Source organism: Oryza sativa, chromosome 1, assembly GCF_034140825.1.
Source record: "Oryza sativa Japonica Group chromosome 1, ASM3414082v1".
Taxonomy (NCBI): Eukaryota; Viridiplantae; Streptophyta; class Magnoliopsida; order Poales; family Poaceae; genus Oryza; species Oryza sativa.
In genome coordinates this window covers 20,667,546-20,673,926 of record NC_089035.1, presented here as the reverse complement: position 1 = coordinate 20,673,926, position 6,381 = coordinate 20,667,546, and the positions used below count along the sequence as shown (strand labels likewise).

At 43.6% G+C, this 6,381-nt stretch overlaps 1 long non-coding RNA gene across 1 annotated transcript; it reads right to left on the bottom strand.

Annotated features, from left to right (window-relative positions):
- Positions 1-701: 701 nt before the first annotated feature.
- Positions 702-3,196, bottom strand: LOC136356368 (uncharacterized). The gene is made up of 3 exons (XR_010741113.1): positions 2,840-3,196; positions 1,990-2,149; positions 702-883 (listed from the first exon to the last, which is right to left on the bottom strand). It is a non-coding gene; the product is annotated as an uncharacterized lncRNA (long non-coding RNA).
- Between the last annotated feature and the right edge of the window lie 3,185 nt (positions 3,197-6,381).

Below are 6,381 nucleotides of genomic sequence, written 5' to 3'. Positions count from 1 at the left end.
GGAAAGATGCGTGGAAACATGGTGGAGAGTAGGTTCGTCGATTTCGCACCATCGGGGATTGCATCCTCCCCATGTCTCCCAGCTAAGGGCTTAATCACCATACATAAGAGAATAGCTAGAGAGAATTGAGGATAGTTGCACTTTAATCCTTCCAAATCCCCTTCATTCCCTCTCCAAACTCATTTTAAGCATGGGAGGATTGATGTATGTCTATTAATATAAAATGATAAAACTTTCTTACTTCACACCTCCCTCTCATCGAATAGCAAAGGTCGTGCCAAAATTTTCTACAATATATCTATATTTTTCTACAGTTTTGCAAAATTTTCCTTAATTTTACCTATTTTTCATAATTTTCTGCTTTTCTTTATTTTCTTCCTAAAATGCGGCGGTTACCAATCTCTTATCATGCCTTTAAAGGGACTTTGCCCAGGAGCTCTGAAAATTCTGAATTCACAAATTTGAAGATAAATTTTATGCAGCAACTGCGGTACTACTGGGAGTCGGTAAACCCCTTAACCCCGGCAATGTAAACCGTAGCCATGGCCCAACTCGCTAATGTTGCATGCGCTTTGGATCGGCTACCCTTGCGATACACTCACCCCGCCACTCGCCGAACGCGCCCCATTTATTATGTATTTATGTCTACATGGAAATGCAAATCATCTTATAAAGGAAAAGTCAAGCACATACTGGCATACCTCGATGACATCCCTGCATAACTGGGACGAGACCTTCTTCAGATTTCAAAGGCTCTCAAAGGGTCCTTGGGGTCGATATCATCGAACAGAGGAAGATCAGGCTGAAACCAATGCTTTCTAGTGTCTCCAGCACGCAGTCCAACAAAATTTTGTTGCCGAATGGGGTGAAGTGAAGTCCATCACTACATAATATATATGAATATTAATAAAAATGGTTATATTGTGATTGTCATAAAAAACACACTGTAAGCAGCAATCACTTGCTTATTCACAACTACATCACGAGAGAACGCATTTCTTTGGCAAGAAATACAGGCGCACATTATAAAACACCTGAGCATGAAGACTCAGGGCTATCCAGATTGATGCATTTTTAAACCATATCATTGATTGGTAAAATTGATAAATATATGACTGCGTTTAGTTTGTTACCAAGCATTTGTAGTGCATAGGAAATTTTGACAACACATTTATCCTATTCTACAAAAACTTGGCAATACTACCAATTTGCCAAATTTTATTGCCAAGTTTTTGGCATTGCCAAATTTTGGAAAGGTTGATTTTGACAGTTTTCTGAACACCCCCTCAAGTCCAAAACACACAGACAGAAACAGGGAAAAAAAAGAAAGAGAAAACGGCATTATTGTTGCCCATGAACGATACACTTATCATCACATTATTATATATAGAGCAGAAGTGAACAGGAAAACCAACGAATTGAAGTTTGTAAGTTTGTTCCCACAGATTTTTTTTTATGGAGAATCTACCATAAGAACATATTCCATTGGTCTTTAGCAGCCTCTATACACATGTCCTGTTCCGACGCTGGCATTTCTATTTTCTACTGCTGAGTTTCCTTCTGGGAAATGGGATGATCGTCACCAGTTTCCACTAGAGAAGCAAAAGGGGCAGTAGCTGTATGTGTAAGTTTTCATTCAACAATTATGAAGCTAGAAAACAGAGTCATGCAATGCTATGCAGAGTATCATGTTCATCTTATTTGGTTAAATATTTTAACTATATGATCTTAACAGGATATGTTCCCCTTAACTAAATGGTCTTCAGAAAGAAACAGGTTTTAGGGGCAACAACAGGGAATCGATTCCTATCAGAGTAAGCAGAAAGAATTTTTAGACAAATAGTCTACCCATGAATCTACATTTGTTAGAACTTCTACAGTCAAGAAACATTGCGTTTGATTAGATTGTTTGTGCAATCTGCAATGTAGGCTTATTAAGCCTATCCATTTTCAAGTTTTGGTACAAGGCCACTTGAAATAGATCCATACCATAATGCAGAAGTTTGTCAGTCAGGAAATTGCTGCATCTTTGTCCAGATGTCTATGACCGGATAGTTCAGTTCTTTAGCAACTGCCAGACATGCCTGTGCATTAGTGCCAGCAGGGACATTCCGGTAGTTTTGAAGGGTCATCTTCTCCATATATCTCCCTGCATGGAAGACAGGGACAATCAGGACGGTTTACATATACAAATCTTATTTACAAAAAGGTAGAAATGTTTTAATTTGTTACTTGAAAAAAGAATGCTCAGATCAAGCCAACGGTCACCAAATGAAAAGGTAAAATCTCCCACAGTGTATAATGTGCATACATTTACATGAGATACACAGAGACAAAATGGTTAAATATTTTCATGGATACAAGAACATAAATCAATCATAAGCATGCCATATGTACTGGACTGGTACATTATGAACTCGGTTTTAAATTCTTGAAAAAAGCAATTTTTATCGGAGTAATTCAGTACGAACAGACACAAGCAATTCACTGGTTTTATCCTTGTCATTCATCACCACAACTAGAATTAGCCGGATTAAATGCCATGAATGGAATCAACAGAGGATAGTGAATATTATCTTAGCGAGTAAATGCCATATAACAAACAGAACGGCTAGCTATTCAATTCCTTCCTCACTAACCGAATTCTCGCGGGTTCATTTCATAGATCGGTGGAGGCGTGATGAGTATAATTCTAGTGGATTGGCATCGTTCATGGCTTCATGCCAAGAAACAAAACCAAACAAAGAGTTAACCAAGGAAGAAGTTTGCAGCAGTATCAGTATGAGACTATCAGTATTCAGAGTATAAGACGCGAAACTGAATCTGATTCTGAAGCTACCTTGAGGTAGCCGCAGATGGCGCGGAGGTTGGCCTGGTATATATATTCGTCGAGCGAAGAACACGGTGACGACGGCCGCCGGGTCGGCGTCGGCGGCGGCGCCCTCCATGGCCCTCGCCACCACCCGGAGCGCCCACCGCGCAGCACCACGTCCGCGCCTAGCTAATCTGATCAAAACCGTGCGCGCGGCGGCCGGAATTCTGATGGAGGAGGTGGACGTATACGCATGATGCATATACCTTGCGGGCGAAGTGGTCGGCGAGGGCGGCGCCCCAGCCGCCGGCGGCGAAGGAGAGCTCGGTGATGGTGTCGCCGAAGAGCACCAGCCGCGGCCTCATCTCTTATTCCCTTTTGCTGTGTGTTGTAATCGATCCTTTCTCCGTGGGTGTCGGCGAAATAGAAATACGTCGGATTAATCAGGGCCACCGTCTGTTCACGTGATCTGATCACCACCTAAAAATCGAATTTTTTTGAGAATTAATATTATTTTTATGGAAAATCGCAAAAATAGTGGCCAACCGGGGAAAATCGCGAAAGTAGGTCCCTGTCGAACGGGTGCAATTCGATAGGGCACCTATCGAACGACGGGCAGTCGACAAAGCCCTGTCGAACGGCTGGCGTTCGACACGCTCACCTGTCGAACGGAGGGAGTTCGACAGGGCCCACCACCCGGCGCCGCGAGGCCTGTCGAACCGGGGGCGTTCGACAGGGCCCTCCACCGACCCTGTCGAACAATGGGCGTTCGACAGGCCGGTTTAAAGCCCCGTCCACCCAGGCCGCGATGCTTGTTCGATTTGTTTGAGGACCACATCGCCAGCCGCCGCCGAGAGTCGCCACATCGTCGCCGTGAGCGCCGGAGGGAGCAAGGGGAGGGGATAGCAAGCCGGAGAGGAGGCCGAGGAGGCGCCGGCCGGGAGGAAAGGGTTGGCGACGCCCTCCAGCAGTGAAGTTAAGGTATACATTAGTAATCCCTAAGTACAATGCATATGAAAGTTTAATAAAAAATTGGTTTAAGAGTTGTTAATTGTTTCGCATTGTTCGATGTTAGTATGTATGGTTAGCACATATTTGTTATTGCTAAATGTTGGTAGAGGTATTTAAGTAATTGTACGGTTAAATTAGTTCTTAGTTAGTACATATTATTGATATGTTGTATGTTAAAATAGGTACAAAGGTGTTATATTTTATTTGGATTATTAAACTAGTTGTTTGTTACTAATAGTTGTAAATTAGTACACGGCAATGTAGTATAAGTTGTAATAGGGTAATTATCGAATGATTAAATGATTAAACGTGAGACTATTTGTCATGTTTTATCAGGATGTCAGGTGATATGCCCATTCGTCTGTATTATGGCGATGCTCCTATACAAACATGTGATAGCGGGGTGGATTTGACTGTATATGCCTTCCATGATACTAGTCTGAATGCACCGGAGCATATGGGTTTGAACGACGTGTTAGGGTGGTTGTATAATATGTTTGGGGTAGATCCAGTGCACGATAAATTTGTCATAAATGCCGTGTGGCCAGTGAGGGGTCAACATGGATGGCAGTGGAGAGTAGTGGAGGTTGCGTCAACTGGGAGTTGGAGGAAGTTTGTTAGTAAAATAAGGGAGAAAGGCTATAGCCTGGCAATAGTGGTGCAGAAGACAACATGTGTTGATCGATCGGGGGAGTCAAGTCATGCCGTGGTGGAAGAAACTCCGTTGGAAGGTGGACAAGCTGAAAATGTTTGGCGGACTGAGCAAGGTCGAGGGGAAGAAGTAGTAGAGGGTAATACACAAGGAGAGGTCATTGTTCGTGGTACTAATCGTGAGGCCAACGACTCGGACGATGAAGAACCGGATTCGCCTATGCGTGTTGATGCAGCGGAGGAGAATGAGGCAGTAGTGGATCAGATGGAAGTGGAAAACGAGGAATACCTTGCGCTTGTAGTGGAAGGAGAAGATACAACACTGTGGGACAACGAAACTAACATACCCGATGATTGGACGACCATATCAATGAGTCGTATGAAGGTAAACGATGGTTTAGATGCCCACTGGTGTTATGATAGTAAGCAGGTGAAAGTTGGACAGATGTTTCATAACAAAGGTCACTTACAAGATGCGGTGAAGAGGTGGGCATTTGTCCAGAAGCGTGAGTTCAGGGTGAAGGTTTCAAATAGGACGACGTATGACGTGAAGTGTATACAGGGTGGATGTCCTTGGAGAGTGCATGGTTACAAGCCACAACATGACACTTTATGGGTAGCTTTGAGGGTTGAGCAACATACGTGTTTGTTGGAGAATACCCGTCTGGTGCACAGAAACCTGACAGCGGCATTTGTGGCACAAATGGTATATTCAAAGGTGGTTAGAAAAATATCTTTGTCCCCTTTCACCATAATGCATGACGTTAAGAAAGAGTACGGATATGAGATATCGTACGACAAGGCTTGGAGGGCAAAACAGAAAGCATTGGAGATGAGGTTTGGAACTTATGAGGATTCTTATCACAATCTTCCCCCACTATTGGAGGTGATGCAGGCAAGAAACCCGGGCACACACATGGCTATTCTCGATGAGGTGAATGAATATGGGGAGAATGTTCTTCGTCGGGCTTTCTAGTCATTTGGGTGCATGATAGAGGCCTTTAGAAATTGCATTCCTTTGCTCTGTGTTGATGGCACTTTCATGATAGGCAAGTACAGAGGAACAATTCTAACCGCGATCGGAGTCGACGCGGATAGCCATGTCGTTCCTGTTGCTTTTGCATTTGTTGAAAGCGAGAATACATCAAGCTGGCTATGGTTTTTGCGGCACATTAAAATGTGTGTTGTTGAAAACAGACCAAATGTGTGTGTTCTGCATGACCGACACGCCGGTTTGCTATCAGCGATACAGAAGCTTCAAGAAGATGTCACACAGTCCGTGCCATGGCCAGATTTACATAGCAGATGGTGCATGCGACATTTTGGGGCTAATTTTTATAGACAATTCAGGAGTAAGAGATTGATGGACCTGTTCAAGAAGTTATGCAAGCAGAATCAACAAAGAAAGTTTGATGCCATATGGGATCAACTGGATCGTTTGACCACTACACACATCGAAGAGGTTAGGAAAAAACCCATAGTTGCCAGACAGGAGGAGCCGGAGGGACTTGAACCCATTCCTAATGAAGCACCAAGTATTACTTGGCGCAGGAAGCGTGGAAGGGCCACGAAGTGCTTCACGGAGTGGGTAGAATTTGAGCCAAGGGAGAAATGGTCGTTGTTGTACGATACAGATGGATCGAGGTATGGTGTGATGACAACAAATCTTGCTGAAGTGTATAACTGAGTTATGAAGAATACACGACCTCTACCACTTGTTGCTATCCTGGAGGGCATCACGAGGGGTACACAGAAGTATCTCTGTAAAAGGTATTCCATGGCTAGTCTGAACCTCAGCAAACCCAATGTTAAGTATAGCCCCACTATTACACAGTACATGGATGAGAAAAGTAAGAAGGGAGGAATCCACAGAGTGTGGCCTGCTGGGAATAGAGAGTTGTTATTTG